Source organism: Carlito syrichta, unplaced genomic scaffold, assembly GCF_000164805.1.
Source record: "Carlito syrichta isolate Samal-C Ts95f unplaced genomic scaffold, Tarsius_syrichta-2.0.1 Scaffold301632, whole genome shotgun sequence".
Lineage (NCBI taxonomy): Eukaryota > Metazoa > Chordata > Mammalia > Primates > Tarsiidae > Carlito > Carlito syrichta.
In genome coordinates, this window is record NW_007245728.1 from 77,018 (window position 1) to 97,179 (window position 20,162).

General features: G+C 39.4%; 1 pseudogene across 1 annotated transcript; it reads left to right on the forward strand.

Moving 5' to 3' along the window:
- The first annotated feature begins 3,367 nt into the window (after positions 1–3,367).
- LOC103257277 lies at positions 3,368–4,853 on the forward strand (annotated as a pseudogene). The gene has a single exon (XR_504120.2). The product of XR_504120.2 is annotated as an actin-related protein 3 pseudogene (transcript).
- The last annotated feature ends 15,309 nt before the right edge of the window (positions 4,854–20,162 follow it).

A 20,162-nucleotide genomic window follows, 5' to 3' on the forward strand; every position in this document is an offset into this window, starting at 1 on the left:
CAAAAAAAAAAAAAAAAAAAGGGTGTGATACATGTTCTCACTCATAAATGTACCTTGAACAATTATCATAATACTATAAGAAAAGGAGGATGTAGGGTACAATTTAGGGTGAGGTATACAAATGCTCATTCTGCAGGAACCCTTGTGAATGAGGTGTGATCCACCTCCCCTGGAAGATTCCCACTACTGTCAATCCCACCCCCACCACCAGCAGTTTCTCACTACTGCCAATCCTTTTCTTAAAGTATTACAATAATTGTTCAAGGTCCGCTTCTGAGTGAGAACATGTGATACTCAGTTCTTTGTTTCTGTGAAAGATCACTGAGTCTTATAGACTCTAAGTCCATCCAGGTTGCTGTGAAGTTCATGATTTTGTCTTTCTTTATGGTTGCATAGTATTCCATCATGTATATGTACCACATTTGTTTCATCCCGTTTTCTTTTGATAAGCAGCATGGTTAGTTCCATGTTCTTGCTACTGTGAACAAGGCTGCGGTAAACATACGTGTGCAAGTATCTTTTTCATAGATTTGAGTTCTTCTGGGTATATTCCCAATAGGGGGATTGTGGGACCGTATGGAAGGTCAATTTTTAAGGCCAGACTCAGTGGCTCAGCCTGTAATCTCAGCGCTTTGGGAGGCCGAAGCAAGTGGATAGCCTGAGCCCATGGGTTCGAGACCAGCCAGGGAAATTTGGCAAGACCTCATCTCTACAATTGAAAAAACTAAAAATTAGCAGGGCATGGTAGTGCTCACCTGTAGTTCCAGCTGAGGTGGAAGGATCACTGGAGCCCAGCAGGTCGACGCTGGGGTGGCTGTGAGTGTGCCACTGCACTCCAGCCTGGGCAACAGAGTGAGACTCCAACTCAAAAAAAAAAGGCAAAGAAAAAATGGTATGATAAAATATTTTACTTTCATTATCATATTTACTCTGCATTATGATTCTATGTGGTAGATAGAACTTTTGTAGATAAGTTCAAATATTAAAGCGTAAGCAACAAATAGGTTTGTCACACAGAAGAGGCAGAACTCAAAAGCAGGTGTGAACTCAGAAGCCTGGGGGCATATTCTTAGAGCGTACAGATTTTACTTTGTAATTTTACTCTTTCCATTTGGTTAAGAATGGATTTCAGGCTGGGCACAGTGGTTCACAACTATATTCCCAGAACTTTGGGAGGCTGAGGAGGGAGAATGCCTATGAGTTTAAGACCAGCCTGGGCAATACAGTGAGACCTCTTCTCTACCAAAAAATCCCAAAAAGATGCCTAATACCATCAGTTATTCTAAGAAAAATTAGAAGGAGTTTAAATAATACAATAAAATTTGCAGGGAGAGATAAACCATGGTGTATACACAGTGGAAAACGCACAATTCCTCAAATCTGTGTTTATAAAATGTATGACATATTGATACTTCTGGTATAATTCAACATTTTTGAAATCATAAACAGGTTTATATAGCACAACTATCTAAAACAACCACAATAAAATATCCATATCAACAACATAAGGGAAGGTAGATTCTATGTACTTTCCTATTACAATACCTAGATTTGTTTTTATTTTTTTATATGCATTTATTTATTTTTAGTCAGATTTCCATTCTGCCGCCCAGGCTGGAGTGCAGTGGCATGATCACAGCTCACCGCAGGCTTGACCTCCTGAGTTCAGATGATCCTTCCACTTTAGTCTCCTGAGTGCCAGGGCTATAGGCATGCACCATCATGCACAGCTAATTTTTTAACTCTTGGTAGAAGAGCAGGCCTCGCTATGTTGCCCCAGCTGGTTTCAAACTCCTGGGCTCAAACAATTCTCTCACCTGGGCCTCCGAAAGTGCTGGGATGAGAGGTGTGAGCCATCATGCCCGCCCCTTTGTTCTTATTTACTTGAGGCATAGATTCTTCCATTTCTTGGTTTCCTTCGCTTTTCTTTTTACTTGTTTTTTTTTCTACATCCTCTTTGACATTTCGTGAGAAGCCGGGGCATATAAAAATAAGTCACTATAAGCCTGAAATCACTTAATTTCACCATTATAAAATTCGTAGTTGAAATTGATATGTTAAAGAGCACTTAATTTTTAAAGAAAATGCTGCTAATACACATCAAATGCTTTTGATGATGCAAAGCACTAGGTTACCCATTAACTCTTGTTTGATTAGGTAAGAAAGATGTAAAAAACGTATTTTAAATGACAGTTTCCACAAAGTGTATTTTAAAACAATGCTTATTCTGAATCTTGCCATTATAAAACTAGGGTTCTAAGTGCCTCTACTTAAGAAGAATAACAATCTTCCCTGCCTTACTCAGAAATCTGTTTTGATAATTACGAGGACTGCTGACTTATAATGGTGAAATTGTATTTGTTATAGAAAATTACAAGTAGAGAATAGGTATAGTATTTGTTCACTTAATGCTGAAAACTGTGTCATAGGAGGTTAAATTTATGTTTTTCAATCTTTAAGGTCCTTTATTTCCTCTTTACCTTACTGCTTTTCCTGACCTCATTTCTCTTATTCTCTCTCCAGCCACACTGAACTCTCAACTTTTCCGAGAATATTCCAGGTTATACTCTCAACAAATCCCTTACTCATTAAATTGGGTAATAAACAGGAGATGCTAAATGGTCATGACTAGTCAGAAGTTAATCCATAGGTTGAAAATAAATTTTCTTAAAGCATATTTAGACTGTGACAAGATCATCTGGGCATCTATTTTAAAATAGGAGGTGGACTGAAGGAGAAATCGGTTTGGGTTAGTATGAGACGGCTTCCTAAATGCTTAAGATAACTAAAGCCTAGGGTGGTCCTCTTTGCTGATGTCCATATAGATAGTTAAAATATATTTAACTACTTTCATTGTGTTTAATATTAGTTTTGAAATCAATATGATTTCCTGTGGAATGGTTCTCTGGGTGATTAGCTACAAGTTTTTCTCATATAGCTATAAGGCTGGTTCATTGGAAATACCGACATCATTTAAGATTGCTTTTCACAAAAGCTTGGTTTTCAAGTGACACATTTTCTGTAGAATTAAAAGCATTTTAAGTGCAGCGGATTCCCTCAGATGCCCTTTAGAATTTTAACAAAGTCTTATTCTCAAGCCTTTCTGAAAGACAGAAACACACACACACACACACGCACGCACACACACACACACACACACACACACACACATACACACCTCGGAAAGGTGCACATTTTCTCAGATAGTACCAGGGCATTCTCAAGATGGGTTATGTATGATTCCAAGACCATCCTAAAGGTACACAGTGACTATGGCAGCGACATCTCCAGCCCGACCTCCCCACATCCATTCTTCAAAACACAAAGTGGACCATCCTAGTGAGGAAAGAAGAACCACTCTTTCGGCTCTCTCGCTACTGCTTCGGCTTCCCGCCCCCCCCCGGACGGCGAGGCCGGGCCCGGCTGTGGATGGCCAGATAGCCCCTGTCTTCCGCCGCCCATCTCTGGCCTCTACCAGCACGGAGCAGACGGCGGCCGCAGCAGCAGCAGGTGAGGAGGAAGATGGCGGGACAGCTGCGGCCTGTGTGGTGGACTGTGGCACGGGGTATACAAAACTAGGATCTGCTGGAAATACAGAACCACCGTTTATTATCCCTTCCTGTATTGCTATTAAGGAGTCAGCAAAAGTGGGTGATCAAGCTCAAAGAAGGGTGATGAAAGGTGTTGATGACCTAGACTTCTTCATTGGCGATGAAGCAATAGAAAAACCTGCATATGCGACAAAGTGGCCAATCCGCCATGGTATAGTTGAAGATTGGGACTTGATGGAAACGTACATGGAGCAGGTGATCTTTAAATACTTAAGGGCAGAACCTGAAGATCATTATTTTCTTTTGACTGAACCTCCACTGAATACTCCAGAAAACAGGGAATATACTGCTGAAATAATGTTTGAGTCTTTCAATGTCCCAGGCTTGTACCTTGCTGTGCAGGCTGTTCTTGCCTTAGCTGCATCCTGGACTTCAAGACAAGTAGGAGGACGGACATTGACTGGTACAGTAATAGACAGTGGAGATGGTGTCACTCATGTCATTCCTGTGGCTGAAGGGTATGTGATTGGCAGCTGTATTAGACACATTCCAATCGCAGGACGGGATATAACATTTTATTCAGCAACTGCTGAGAGACCGAGAAGTAGGAATCCCTCCAGAACAATCCCTGGAAACTGCTAAGGCAGTAAAGGAGCGCTATAGTTATGTCTGCCCAGATTTAGTAAAAGAATTTAACAAGTATGACACAGATGGGTCAAAATGGATTAAACAGTATACTGGAATCGATGCTATCTCAAAGAAAGAATTGTCTATTGATGTTGGTTATGAGAGATTTTTGGGAACCTGAAATCTTCTTTCATCCAGAGTTTGCTAATGCAGACTTTACACAGCCTATCTCAGAAGTTGTAGATGAAGTAATTCAGAATTGTCCTATTGATGTCAGACGTCCTCTGCACAAGAATATTGTCCTCTCTGGAGGTTCAACCATGTTCAGGGACTTTGGACGTCGCTTGCAAAGAGATTTGAAAAGAACTGTAGATGCCCGGCTGAAATTAAGTGAGGAACTAAGTGGCGGTAGATTGAAGCCAAAACCTATTGATGTACAAGTCATTACACACCACATGCAGCGATACGCAGTCTGGTTTGGAGGGTCAATGCTGGCTTCCACGACTGAGTTCTACCAAGTTTGCCACACCAAAAAGGCTTATGAAGAAACTGGACCTAGTATTTGTCGTCACATCCAGTGTTTGGAGTCATGTCGTAAAATTGACTTCATAGTTATTGGGGTTAGGGTGTTGGGGAAGAGATAATCTTTATGATTACCTGTTTTGTCTAGATGTCTGGTTTTAAGGTTTTAAACCTGACTTGAAACTGTAAGACCAAATATGATTATACAGGAATTTTTTTTTTTTTGAGTTGGAGTCTCACTCTGTCGCCCAGACTGGAGTGCAGTGGCCACTCCTGGCCACTGCAGCCTCGACCTGCTGGGCTCCGGTGATCCTTCCGCCTCAGCCTTCCAAGTAGCCGGAATTACAGGCACGCACTACCACGCCCGGCTGATTTTTTGATTTATTGTAGAGATGAGGTCTTGCTGCCCAGGCGGATCTCGAACCCGCGGGTTCAGGCAATCCAGTCACCTCAACCTCCCAAAGGCGCGGGATTACAGACTGAGCCACCAAGCCCAGCTTACAGGAATATTTTAATAAGTGTATCAACATGAAGATATAGAGGAGAACGAAAGTGATTGCTTTTCTTTAGATTGAATATTTGAATCTTATGTGTAACAAAAAGAAGTGGGATTTAGTTCTTTCTGTGCCCTGATATTTTGTATATTAATGAATTATCCAAGATTTGATGGGATTTATCAGTGTGTAGATAGCTCTATAATGCTTGAATTGTACACTTCTAAGTGTGCAATGCAACAGCTTTTTTATATTTCATACTTTTTATACTTTGAGGAAAAAAAGTCAAAGAAAAACTGTAGTATTTGAGAGAAAAAAATGACCAAGTAGAGGATAAATTTAAAAAACAGCCTCATGAGACTTGGCATACACATTCATGGGAGTCCAGTTATTATGAAGTACTTCCATCCCCTTCCACCCCTTCTCCCCAAAAGGTTTTCTTTGCAAGTGCTTTTGGAACTAAGAGCTAGTATCTTGGATTAACTGATGCCTGCTAGTGCTTTCTGATTACTTGCATTCTGTCTCTTGCTTTAAAAGAAAAGTAAAGACAAGACTGTTGGACCAGTATTGCAGTTATGTAGTGTCATTTCTTATTAAAAAAATAATAATTTGATTAAAATTGGCATATTTAAAGCCTAACAACATTCTAATAAAGGCACAGATTTCTTTTTAATACTTGTTTCAAGCTCTTTAATCTCTTTATAAGTTAACTAATAAGTCTATTTTCTTCAAACCTCTGCAATAGTTCTTTAAAATCACAACAGTTGCTTATTAGCAAGCTGACTTTTTTATGTGCTCTATACAAATATTTGTGAACTTTAATATGTTGAGTGCTTTCATTTTGATAACTGGATCTCCATTTGATATTTTCATTTGTATAACTCATTTGCAGTCTGAATTTTTTTTTAGTGCCAGTCCCTAACATATCATTGAAAATTAATTTTCTTTGCATTTTAAAATATCTGAATCATGAAGAAAAAGTGATGAAAATAAACTGAAATTGAAAAAAAAAAAAAAAAGAACCACTCTTTTTCTCCCATGATCATTTCTTATTGTTTTAATTTAAAGCAGTGGTTCTCAAAGTGTTCTTCCCAGATGAGCACAACATCAGAATCACATGGGAACGTATTAGAAATTCAAATTCTCCAGCAGCTTCACACTTCCTGGGTCAGAAACTCTGGGGCCGGAGCCCAGCAGTCTGTGTTTCACAGGCCCACTGGATAATTTCAAGGCAAGTTAACTTTTGAGAGTTTGTTGTAGAGCAGCCCTTTCAAACTTGGCTGCACATTGGAATCACCTGAGTTTTAAAACTACAGTTGTCTGTGCCCTACCCTCAGATACCATGAAGGATCAGCAGCTGGGGAGTAACCTGGCCTCAGGACTCTTTATATTCTAAGGTTAATTCTAATATGCAGCAATGCAAGCAAAAACCACTGAATAACACCTTATTTTACTCCTTACCCATGAATATAAGCCTGACTGAAAGTTTCTGGAAAGCAAAAGAAACCATCAAGGAGCAGGGAGACAATCCTCAGAATGGGAAAAAATATTTGCCAACTGTATAACTGACAAAGGCCTAACATCTAGGATCTACAAGGAACTCAAATATGCCAAAAGGAAATAAATAAACAACCTCCTTAAAAAGTGAGCAAAAGACATGAATATCTTCAAAAGAAGATATACAGGCAGCCAGCAGACACATGAAAAATTGCTCAACCTTACTCATCATCAGAGAAATTCAAATCAAAGCCACACTGAAATATCACCTGACTCCAGGAAGAATGGCCATCATTAACAAACCAAACAACAACAGATGCTGGTGAGGATACGGAAAAAAAGGAATGCTTCTACACTGCTAGTTGCAATGCAAACTGGTGCAACCTCTTTGAAAGACAGTGTGGCAATTTCTGAAAGAACTAGACATTGACCTTCCATATGACCCAGCAGTCCCCCTATTCGGAATATACTCGGAGAAACTCAAGTCATTCTACCAAAAAGATACCTGCAACACATGTTTGTTGCAGCTCTATTCACAACAGCAAAAACATGAAACCAACCATGCTGTCCATCGAAACTGGACTGGATTTTTAAAAATGCAGTACATACACACAATGGAATATTACGCAGCCATAAAGAAGGACAAACATATGGACTTCGCAGCAACTTGGATGGATTTAGAGTCTATCATACTCAGTGATCTATCACAGAAACAAAGAACAGAGTACCATAAGCGGACTTTGAACAATTATCCTAATACTATGAGAAAGGGACTGCAGTAGTGGGAAACTGCCGGTGGGGGGGAGGGGCACACCTCATCAAGGATACCTGCATAATGAACATTTGTATATCAACCCTGAATCGTACCCCACATCCTTCAAATAAATAAAAAAATATTTAAAAGAAAACTATTTTAACTCTCAAAAAAAGAAAACAAAACAAAAGAAACCTGCCTGGGAAAAGGTGCCAGCTCAGTGGGCTGGAACCTTATTAAATATAAATAAACAAACAAACATTGGGTACTCTACCTGAAGAGACCTTGGTTATATGTGAGCTCAGGTTCCAACCCAGCTTGATTCCCCAGATGTGTACTGAATCTCATTCTTCACCTGAGCACCCAGATGTTCCTTGTTACACCCAGAGCTCAAGTCTGAGGAAGATCACCTGAGCTAATGGCAGCAGTTAGGAGAGGATTTGCAGAAAATAGTCTAATTAAACTTGATTTTTTTTTCAGTGATGTAGAGTACTATTTACGGTTAGGTACATAAGTGACCATCGTACAGGTAAATTTGGGTGCCCTTATTGATATGTCCTCCAGTCCCTACTCTGGCAATGTCCCACTACTGCCAATCCTTTTCTTATAGTATTATGATAAATGTTCAGGGTCCACTTATAAGTGAGTAAATGTGGTACTCATCTTTATTTCTGTGATAGATCACTGAGTATGATAGACTCTAAATCCATCCAAGTTGCTGCAAAGTCCATAATTTTGTTTTTCTTTATGGCTGCATAATATTCCATCATGTACATGTACTACATTTTCTTTATGCAGCCACTTTCAATGGAAGCACGGTTGGTTCCATGTTTCCACTATGGTGAATAGTACTGCGATAAACAGGCATGTCCAAGTACTTTTTTTTTTTTTTTTGAGTTGGCATCTCACTCCGTTGCCCAGGTTGGAATGCAGTGGCACACTCACGGCCACCCCAGTGTCGACCTGCTGGGCTCTGGCGATCCTTCTACCTCAGCCTTTCAAGTAGCCGGTAATACAGGCCCGTGCTACCACACCCAGCTAATTTTTTTTTTGTTTTTTTGTAGAGATGAGGTCTCTCCAAGTTCCCAAACCTGTAGGCTCAGGCAGTCCCCTTCCCTCGACCTCCCAAAGTGCTAGGATTACAAGCTTGAACCACTGAGCCCGATCTGGTACTTTCTTTGTAGAGTGATTTGAGTTCCTCCAGGTATATTCTCAGAAGGAGGGTTGCTGGATCATATGGAAAGTCAATTTTTAGATCTTTTAAAAATCATCACACTGTTTTCCACAGAGGCTGTACTAGTTTACACTCCCGTCAATAGTTCCTTTTTGCTGCATCCTCTCTAGCATCTGTTTTTTGAGTTATTGATGATGACTATCCTGACTGGCGTTAGATTCTATCCCCATGTGGTTTAATTTGCATTTCTTTGATGACTAATGAGATTGAGCATTTTTTCATGTACATGTTGGCTGCTCATATGACTTCTGAGAAGTGTCTATTCGTATATTTCACCCACTTTATAATAGGGTTGTTTGTTTTTGTCTTTGAGTTCCCTGTAGATCCTATAGGCATTTGTCAGATTTACAGCAAATATTTTTTCCCATTCTGTGGTCTCTCTCTCCCCTCTCTAGATGGTTTTGCTTTGCCAAAGCTTTTCAGTTTGATGAGATCCCACTTGTCTATCTTATATCTTATGGCAGTCACTTTTGGATAACTGATCAAGAATTGGTTGCCTACTCCAATGTGCCTAAGACTGTTTCCTATGTTATCTTCTAGGATTCTTACAGTTTGAGGTTTTACATTTAAGTCTTTGATCCATTTCGAGTTGATTGTTGTATATGATAATAGGTAGGATTCCTGTTTCGATCTTTGGCATATGGCCAGTCAGTTTTCCCAGACAATTTACTGAATAAGTTCTCCTCTCCCCAGCGGTTGATGGTAGAGGCTTTGTCAAAGATGAGTTGATTGAGAAATTGAGGTTTTACTTCCACAATCTCTATCCTGTTTTGTTGGTCTATATGCCTGTTCTTGTACCAATACCAGGCTGTTTTGATTAGGTAGCTTTATAGTAGAGTTTGAAGTCTGGAAGTATGATACGTCCTGCTTTGTTTCTTTTGCTAAGGATTGTTTTGGCTATTTGTAGTCATTTATGTTTCCATATGAATTCCTGTACTGTCATTTCCAGGTCTGAGAAGAATGCTGTTGGTAATTTAATGGGTATAACGTTGAATATATAGACTGGCTTTGTTAGGCTGGACATCTTGACAATGTTGATTCTTCCAATCCATGAGCATGGAATATTTTTCCATTTGTTTGTGCCTTCTTTAATTTCTTTGAGAAGTGTTTTGTAGTTTTCACTGTAAAGGTCTTTCACTTCTCTGGTTAAAAAGATGCCAAAGTATTTCATTTTGTGTGTGTGTGGTTATTGTGAATGGGATTGTGCTTTTTTTTTTTTTTTTTTTTTGGTTCTCTGTTTGTTGTTGGTGTATAAGAATGTGACTGCCTTTTGCATGTTTATTTTGTACCCTGAGACTTTGCTAAAATCCTTGGTCAGTGCAAGGAGGTTTTTGACAGATTCTCTTGGGTATTCTTTTTTTCAATTATTTATGTTAAATATGTGGGGTACAATTCAGGGTTAGGTATACAAATGTTCATTATGCAGGTACCCTTATTGATGTGGTGTTTCCCTAACAGTTTCTCACTACTGTCAATCCCACCCCTACCCTTCCCTGGCAGTTTCCGACTACTACCAATCCCTTTCTAGTAGTATTACGATAGTTGTTCAAGGTCCGCTTATGAGTGAGAACATGTGATAATCAGTTCTTTGCTTCTGTAATAGATCACTCAGTATTAAAGCCTCTAAGTCCATCCAAGTTACTATGAAGTGCATAATTTTGTCTTTCTTTATGGCTGCATAATATTCCATCATGTTTATGTACATTTTTTTCATTCAGTCCTCTTTCGATGAGCAGCATGGTCGGTTCCATGTTTTTGCTATTGTAAATAATGCTGCAATAAACATGCATGTGCACATATCTTTTTTATAGAGTGATTTAAATTTCTCCAGGTATATTCCCAGCAAGAGGATTGCAGAGTTGTATGGGAGGTCGATGTTTTAGGTCTTAGAAATCACTGTTTTCCACAGAGGTTATACTAGTTTACACACACACCAACAGGGTAGAAGTATTCCTTTTTCCCCGCATCCTCTCCAGCATCTGTTGTTTTTTGAGTTACTGATGATGGCTATCCTGACTGGAGTTAGGAGGTATCTCAGTGTGGTTTTAATTTGCATTTCTTTGATGATTAGCAAAGCTGAACATTTTTTCATATATCTGTTGGCTGCTCATCTGTCTTCTTTTGAGAAGTGTCTCTTCATATCTTTTGCCCACTTTGTATGGGGGTTGTTTGTTTTTTCTTTTTGGTACGTTTGAGTTCCTTGTACAACCTAGATGTTAGGCCTTTGTCAGATACACAGTTGGCAAATATTTTTTCCCAGTCTGTGGGCTGTCTTCGTGCTCTCTTGATAGTTTCTTTGGTTTTGCAGAAGATTGTCAGTTTGATGAGGTCCTACTTATCTATCTTATCTCTTATGGCATAGGCAGTTGGGGTTTTGACCAGGAATTGGTTGTCAGTTCCAATTTCCATAAGGATATCTCTTGCATTTTCTAAGGTTCTTAAAGTTTGGGGTTTTAAACGTAGGTCTTTGATCCATTTCTAGTTGATTTTTGTATATGGTGATAGGTAGGGGTCTTGTTTTAATCTTCTTCACGTGAACAGAAGTTTTCCCAGCACCATTTAGTGAATAGGGTCTCCTCTCCCCAGTGATTGGTGAGAAGTTTTGTCGTAGTGGAAGTTTTGTCGAAGATGAGTTGATTGAGAAATTGAGGTTTTGCTTCTGGCCTCTCTATCCTGTTCCATTGGTCTATATGCCTGTTCTTGTAACAATACCAGGCTGTTTTGATTATTGTGACTTCATAATAAAGTTTAAAGCCAGAAATGTGATACTTCCTGCTTTGTTTTTTTTTACTGAGGATTGTTTTGGCTTCATGGTCCTTTATGTTTCCGTATGAATTCCTGTATTGTCATTTCCAGGTCTCAGAAGAATGCTGCTTGTATTTTTTTTTTTTAAATATGTGGAGTACAATTCAGGGTTAGGTATACAAATGTTCATTATGCAAGTACCCTTGTTGGTGAGGTGTGCACCCTCCTCCTCTGGCAGTTTCCCACTACTGCCATTCCCTTTCTTACAGTATTACAATAGTTGTTCAAGGTCCACTTATGAGTGAGAACATATAAAACTCTATTTTTTGATTCTGTGATAGATCACTCAGTATTATAGACTAATTTCATCCAAGTTGCTGCAAAGTTGATAATTTTGTCCTTCCTTATGGCTGAATAATATTCCATCATGTACATGAACCACTTTTTTTTTAATCCAATCCTCTTTCAATGGGCAGCGTGGCTGTTTCTAGGTTTTAGCTATTTGTGAATAATATTGCAATAAACATGCACGTGCAGTTATCTTTTTCATAGAGTGATTTGAGTTCCTCGGGTATATTCCCAGTAGGGGATTGTGGGATCACATGGGAGGTCGATGTTTAGATCTTTTAGTAATTACCACACTGTTTTTCACAGAGGCTGTACTAGTTTACATTCCCACCAACAGTGTAGAAGAGTTCCATTTTTGCTGCATCCTCTCCAGCATCTGTTGTTGTTTGAATTATTGATGATGGCCATCCTGATTAGAGTTAGGTGGTATTTCAGTGTGGTTTTAATTTGCATGTATTTGATGACTAGTGAGGCTGAGCATTTTTTCATGTGTCTCTTGGTTGCTCATATGCCTTCTTTTGATAAGTGCTTATTCATATCTTTTGCCCACTTTGTAATAAGGCTCTTTGGTTTTTGTTTCTGTTTTTCTTTTTTCTTTTTGGCATATTTGAGGTCCTTGTAGATCCTAGATATTAGGCCTTTGTCAGATATACAGTTGGCAAATATTTTTTCCAGTCTGTGGGGTGTCTCCCACTCTCTCAATGGTTTCTTTGGCTTTGCAGAAGCTTGTCAGTTTGATGAATTCACTTGTCTATCTTATCACTTGTGGCATGGGTACTTAGGGTTTTGACCAGGAATTGGTTGCCAGTTCCAATTTCCATAAGGGTGCCTCCTGTATTTTCTAAGGTTCTTTTGGTTTGAGGTTTTACATTTAGGTCTTTAATCCATTTGGAGTTGATTTTTGTGTAGGGTGATAGGTAGAGGTTTTGTTTCAATCTTCTGCATGTGGTCTGCCAGTTTTGCCAGCACCATTCGCTGAATAGGGTCTTCTATCTCCAGCGATTGGTGGTGGAGGCTTTGTCAAAGAAGAGTAGGTTGAGAAATTGAAGTTTTACTTCTGGCCTCTCTATTCTGTTCCATTGGTCTGTATGCCTGTTCTTGTAACAATATCAGGCTGTTTTGATTATTGTAGCTTTATAATAAAGTTTAAACTTTGGGAATGTGGTGTCTCCTGCTTTGTTTTTGTTTTGTTGTTGTTGTTTTGCCGAGGATTGTTTTGGCTATTTGGGGTTATTTATGTATCCATATGAATTCCTGTACTGTCATTTCCAGGTCTGAGAAGAATGCTGCTGGTAATTTAATGGGTATTGTGTTAAATCTGTGGATTGTCTTGGATAGGATGGACATCTTAACAATGTTGATTCTTTCAATCCATGAGCATGGGATATTTTTCCATTTGTTTGTGTCTTCTTGGATTTTTTTGAGCAGTTTTTTGTAGTTTTTGTTATAATGGTCTTTCACTTCTCTGATTAGGAAGATGCCAAGATACATCATTTTTTTGTGTGTGGCTATTGTGAATGGGATTATATTTTTTATTTTATTTTCTGTTTGTTATTGGCTTTTAAGAATGTGATTGTCTTTTGCATGTTTAATTTGTACCCTGCGACTTTGCCAAAGACCTTTGTCAGTGCAAGGAGTTTTTTGATAGATTCCCTTGGGTTTTCAAGATATAAGATTAGGTTGTCCAGAAAGAGGGAGAGCTTAACTTCCTTGTTTCCTATTTGGATATCCCTGATTACCTTCTCCTGTCTGATTGCTCTAGGTGGGACTTCCAACATTATGTTGAACAAGAGGGATGAGGGTGGGCAGTCTTGTCTCGTTCCAGTTTTTAGGGGAAATGCTTCCAATTTAGAATGTCGGCTGTGGGTTTATCATACATGCCTCTTACTATTTTGAGGTATGTTCCCACTATGCCTAGGAGTTCAAGGGTTTTTATCAAGAAGGGAAGCTAGATTTTATCAAAAACTTTTTCTGCATCTAATGATATAATTATGTGGTTCTTGTTTTTGCATCTACTGATGTATTTAATTACACTTATGGTCTTTTGGACGTTGAACCAGACCTGCATCCTGGGGATGAAGCCTACTTAATCATAGTGAATTATTTTTGAGATATGTTGTTGGATCCTATTTGCTAGAATCTTTTTTTTTTATTTTTGAGTTGGAGTCTCACTTTGTCACCTAGACTGGAGTGCAGTGGCCGCTCCCGGCCACCGCAGACTCAACCTGCTGGGCCAGTGATCCTTCCGCCTCAGCCTTCCAAGTAGCTGGAACTACAGGTGCACACTACCACACCCAGTTAATTTTTTTATTTATTATAGAGATGAGGTCTCACCAAGTTGCCCAGGTGGGTCTCGAACCCACAGGCTCAGGCAATCCACTCACCTCAGCCTCCCAAAGGCACAGGATTACAGGCTGAGCCACTGAGCCCGGCTGCTAGAATCTTGTTGAGAATTTTTACATCTATGACCATAAGTGACATTGGCCTATAGTTCTCTTTCTTTGTTGAATTGTTACCCAGTTTGGATATCAGTATGATGTTAGCTTCATAAAATGATTTGTGGAGAATTCTATCTTTCTTGATTGTTTGGAATACTTTCAATAGGATTGGTATCAGCTCTTCCTTGTATGTTTTGTGGAATTCCACTGGAAAACCACCTCATCCAGGGCTTTTCTTTTGTGGATAGTTTTCTTGTGATGGTGTCAATTTCCTGGTTTGTTATGGTCTATTTAGGGTCTCAATTTCTTCTTGTTTCAATCTTTGGAGGTTATGTGAGGTCAAAACATCACCCATTTCATTTAGGTTTTTGAGCTTGTTTTCATATAGGTGTGCATAGTAATCTCTAATAATCTTTCGTATTTCTTCAAGGTTAGTTGTGACTTGATATTTTGCATTTCTGATCGTGTTTATTTGGACTTTCTCTCTCTCACTCTGTATAAGGGTCCATCAATCTTGTTTATTCTTTCACAGAACCAGCTTTTTGTTTCATTGATTTTCTTCTATGATATTTTTGTCTCGTATTTGGGCTTTTATTTTGGTGATCTGGATTTTTCTGCTGAAGTTAGGATTTTGGTTGTCATGTTTTTCCAGCTACCTTAGGTGGTTTGTTTGACTGTTCACCTGTGGTCTTTTCATTTTCTTAATGTGTGTTCATAGTGATATGAATTCGCCTCTTGTACTGATTTCATGGCATCCCAGAGATCTTGGTAAGATGTTTCTTCATTTCCATTTGTTTCCAGAAATGTTTTAATTTCTGTTTTGATTTCTGGGTTGACCCAGGAGCTTTTCAGCCTCATGCTGTTTAGCATCCATGTTTTTGTGGTTTTTTTAAAGAATTTTTCTGGTGTTAATATTTATTTTTATTCCACTGTGGTCTGAGAAGGTGCATGGCAGTACTTTAATCTTATGACATTTGTTTTTGCTTGGTTTATGACCAAGGGTGTAGTCAATCTTAGAATACATTGCATATGGTGATGAATAAAATGTATATTCCATGGTTGTTGGGTGGAGTGTGCTGTAGGTATCTATTAAATCAATTTGGTTAAGTATAAAGTTGATATTTTGGATCTCCTTGTTTAATTTTTGACTCAATGATCTATCTAGGGTTGCTATTGTGGTATTTAAGTCCCCAGCTATGATAGTGTTAGAGTCAATATCTTTTTTTAGTTTATTTAGTAGCCCCTTTAAAAAAAGATCTTCTACCCTTGTGTGGAGGTCATCAATGTTTAGGATGGCCATTTTTTATTGATAGATTGAGCCATTTATCATTATGTAGTGTCCTTCTGTATCTTCTTTAATTTTTGATAGTTTAAAGTTTGTTTTATCTGATATTAAGATTATGACTCCTGCCCTCTTTTGTTTTCCATTTGCCTGAATATTTGTTTTCCATCTTCTAAATTTGAATCTGTGAGAGTCCTTTATATTGAGATGGGTTTCCCAGAGGCAGCAAATTCTGGGGTCATGTTTTTATCGAGTTTTCAGTGGTGCATTTAGTCCATTCACATTCAGGCTGATTATTGAGATATGAGAGTTCATTCCTGTCATGAAGCTCTTATAAAGTTCTTTGCTTTTGTTGTCGTTGTTGCTGCTGTTTGTTTATTTTTTGGTTGATTATCTTTTAATTTGGGGGTTGATAAATGTGTGTGCTTTCAATTTTGCAGCCACAGTGCATGCTATGTTGATTCTCTGTTTTCCTGCCTTTTTGGAAAGAATGTGGTTGTTCTTTATTTCTTTTTTGTGTGTTTAATACCTTCTTAACCATCTCTTGTAGAGCTGCTCTGGAGGCAGCATAAACTCTTAGGAATTGAACGTATGGGAAGGATTTTAATTCTCCATTACTGATGAAGCTTAACTTAGCTGGGTAGGAAATTCTTGGTTGAAATAGTTTATCCTTAAGACCTTTGAAGATTAGACTCCAGTCTCTTCTAGACTGTAGTGTTTCTGTAGATAGGTCTGTTGCTATTCCAATTGGTCTTCCCCAGTAGGTATTCTGACCTTTCTCTCTCACTGCCTTTAGGATTTTTTCTTTTATACCTACTTTGTTTAAGAAAATTACTATGTGTCAAGTTTGTCTTTTCATTTGATGTCTTGCAAGGGTTGCTGCATCTCTTGTGTTTGGATGGCCATATATCTGTTGAAACGAGGGAAATCTTGGATAACTTCATGGCATTTGTGTTCCAAGGTGTTCTCTGTCTCTCTTTATGCCTCAGGAATGCCATTCAGGCATAAGTTTGACCTCTTAATATAACTGCACATCTCTTGGAGGCTTTTTTCCACCTTTTTTAGGCTTCCTTTCCATTTTTAACCATTTGGGCTAGTTCCATATTTTGGTCTTCAAGCACTGAGATTCTTTCTTTTGTCTGGTTAATTCTGGTTTCCATGCTGGTCAGTTTGTTATTTATTTCATTTACTCTATTCTGTACTGCCATCATCTCAGTTGTCAACTCTTTCATTCTTTTATCTTGTCTCTCTTCATTTCTGTTTATGCTTTCTATGAATGCCTTTATATTTGGATTGTGGTTTGAGATCAGTCATTCTGTGGGTTCTTCATAGTTTGAGCTCCAAAGTCTTTATTCTCAGGTGCTGTCTTTCCAGGAGACTGGAGGGTACCTGTGTTCATCTGTTGATTCTTATTCTTTTGTGATGGTTCTCCTCCTTTCTCCCTGTTCTTTAATTCTGTTGCTCAGTGATAGGAGAAGAGTTTTCACTTCTGTTTTGCTCAATCCCCTATTCTTCCTTATGTAGATCCTCTGCATTTGTTCGATTTTGGAGCTGGACTTTGGATAGGGGACTGTGCTGTCCTTTTGCAGTTTTGAGATTTGATTGGGTGGAATGGGGAGCTATGATTCAGAAGTCATCTGCAAATCACAGTATCCACCGAAGGGAGAGGGGGCCTGAAACCCACTTCCCAACACCTTACAATCTGTCCATGCAGTTGGAATGTATGTATGCTCTCTCAAACCAAAATGAGATAAGAAAAAGGAAAAGAACAAAGAAAGGAAGATGAAGAGAAAGAAGAAGGAGGATAACATACAGGGACATAAATGAACATATAAACAAAAATGATAATACAATTTTTAAAAAGTCAAAGGTGCACTCTCTCTCAAATACACCCATATGCAAAAAAAGAGGGAGGAAAAAAGGACAAGTCAAATCAGAAGACAGAAAGATATGTGTGGAGAGAGTGGAAAAAGAGAGAGCATTCTCTCTTGTGGCCATTTCTGAAACTTCAAGTTCCTTCCCCTTTCTTTTTATTTCCCCTTTTATTGGCTGTCCCCAGTGCTGCTGCTTTTGGCATCAGCAGGGAGTGGACTCTGGTCTTAGCCCCTCCCCTCTGCTCTCAGCTCACAGGCTGATTGAGCTTCTCTCCACGTGGGTCAGATGCCGCATGGACTGCTGGGGAAAGAGAGCTTCAGATCAGGACTCACCCAAATTTGACCACTGCTAGGTCTCCTCATCTGGCTACACACTTTGTGCTTGATGCAGTGTGGGGGCGGGGCATCTGTCTCTCCAGTATCCTGCACCCAGAGTATCCTCCCTGGGCAGAGGATGGCAGTCCCAGGGGGGTGGAGAGTTAGCCCCTCAGTCTCAGGATGAAGACTGCCCAGAACTGGAGGAGCTAGAGAAGGTTCCTGCCTGGTTCCAGTAGAGAGAAAATGGTGTCAGTCTACATCTTATCCTCTGGCTGGGCTCAGCCAAACTTGATTCTTATATTTGGTGATAACTGGTACAGGAATTGTAGAAAATAATTAAAGCAAATATAATTATTATATTTGATGCTGCTTTTGAGTTTTAGATTTGTGGGTAAAGCTTTTTCTAATCAATGATTATTAATACCTTAGCATCTATCTTGATGTGTAACAAAGAAAAGTATAATTTAAGGTACAAAGCACATGTTCTGGAGAAAGGATTAAGACGGCCAGTGAAAAGCAGTTAGAATGTGTTTCTCCTATGGAATAAATCAAAAGAGAGAGAGTTCCTCAGCACTCAGAAAGGAGGAAGACCAGCAGCACACCCCACAACTTATCAGAAAAGTGATAAGATCCACAGAAAACAAAGAAGAGAAAAATCTATCAGCCTGGTCAGAACTGGCCACATTTGCCTAAATCACTGCATAGACCACAAGTAGCCTCCAGAGGCAGCAGGGGAGAGGAGTGAGGAGAATTTAAGAGGTCTGCATTCCTTCAAGGGATGCTGAAGGACCCCCAAGCCTCACAGGACTTCACTCCCCCATGGGAAACTGCCTTACCCACAGTCATACTCTGCTGAAGCCCACATGAAGAGGTGCAGGAAAAAAATCCCCTGAGTGATTCCAGCAGCCATTCCCCCAGAGACTCAACACTGTGAGCAGTGGCATTCTAACCAGCCTGGAATGAGCACGGAAAGAAGTGATGCTTTTATCTGCCCCAAGGGCATGTTTCCCTGCAGCAGAGAGTTCCTTCTTGTGGGAGGCTCCCACAAGAAGACCTGGAGCCAGCTGCACTTTCACATTCTGAGCGCAGACTACCTGAGGCTAAGGCAGGAGAGCTGGGTGGGACTCGTTAGCATAGCAACCTTTCATTTCCCATGCAAATTCATTTGTGTAGCCTCTGCACAATGTGGCAGTGTTTACCCAGTGGCTAGAGATTCCTTTCCAATCCCCACTGGGGTAGCCAACAGTGCACACAGGTGGGGAACTTGACTGCTTTTCTCCCACACCCACCTCAAAAACAAAACAGAGAACTTGGGTAGTTGCCACAGCCCCACCCATCACCTAGGTCAGCTGAGCATTCCTTGGGAAAACACAGGTCAAGCAGAAAGCCCACAGCCACCGTTGCTGCTGGCAGTGTCCCACAAGTGCCACCTCCTGGCCAGAGGTCAACAGGCAAAATCCATTATACCTCAGCTTTTGGGAAGATCTGATCCCAGACTCCAACTAACACTACTATCCAAGCCACTCAGGAAGCCTTGAGCCAGTACAAGTACCCAGCACAGCACCACCGTAGCTGTCAGTTGAGAAACCCACCACACCAAAGCTATGTTTAATCAAGGGAACCAGTCCTACAGTGCCTACAGCAGCTCTCTGTCAACTCCTAATAAGAGGAAATTGTCTACTCAAATGGGAAGGAACCAGAAAGATAATTCTGATATTAATTCATATATTCATAATTAATTCATCATATGAATAAACAGAGTTCTTCAACACACCCCAAAACACCATACTAACTGCTCAGCAATGGAACCAAATTAAAATGAAATCTTTGAAAATCCAGAGATAGAATTCAAAAGTTTTATTATCTTGCTCAATGAGATTAATTGCTCAATGAGATCCAGGAGAAAGGTGAAAACTAGCATAAATAAATTTTTTAAAAAAACTATTCAGGACATGAGTGAAATATAATCTTCAAAGATAGACACTTTAAAAGAAAACCAGGCTGAACTTCTGAAAATAAAAAACTCATTTAGGAAAGTACAAAATGCAGTGGAAAGTGTTAACAGTAGACTAGAACAAGTAGAAGGAAAGATCTCAGAACTTGATGTCGGAACAAGGCTTTTAAATGAACACAATCAGACAACGACAAAGAAAAAAGAATCAAAAGAATGAAACAGTCTCCAAGAAATGTGATATTATGTAAAACATTAAAACCTAAGATTCATAAGTGTTCCTGAGGAAGAAGAGAAAGCAACAGGTTTGGAAAACCTATTTGAGGGAATAATTAAGGATAACTTCCCTGACCTTGCCAGAGATTTTAAACACCCAGATACAAGAAGCAAACTGGAAATTATAAAGCTCACAAGGCTTATAGAACACCAACACAATAGAGAATTCCTGGTAGATTCATTGCAAAAATGTCATCCCCAAGGTGTCTGGTCATCAGGTAATGCAAAGGAAAGAATTAAAGCAGTGAGAA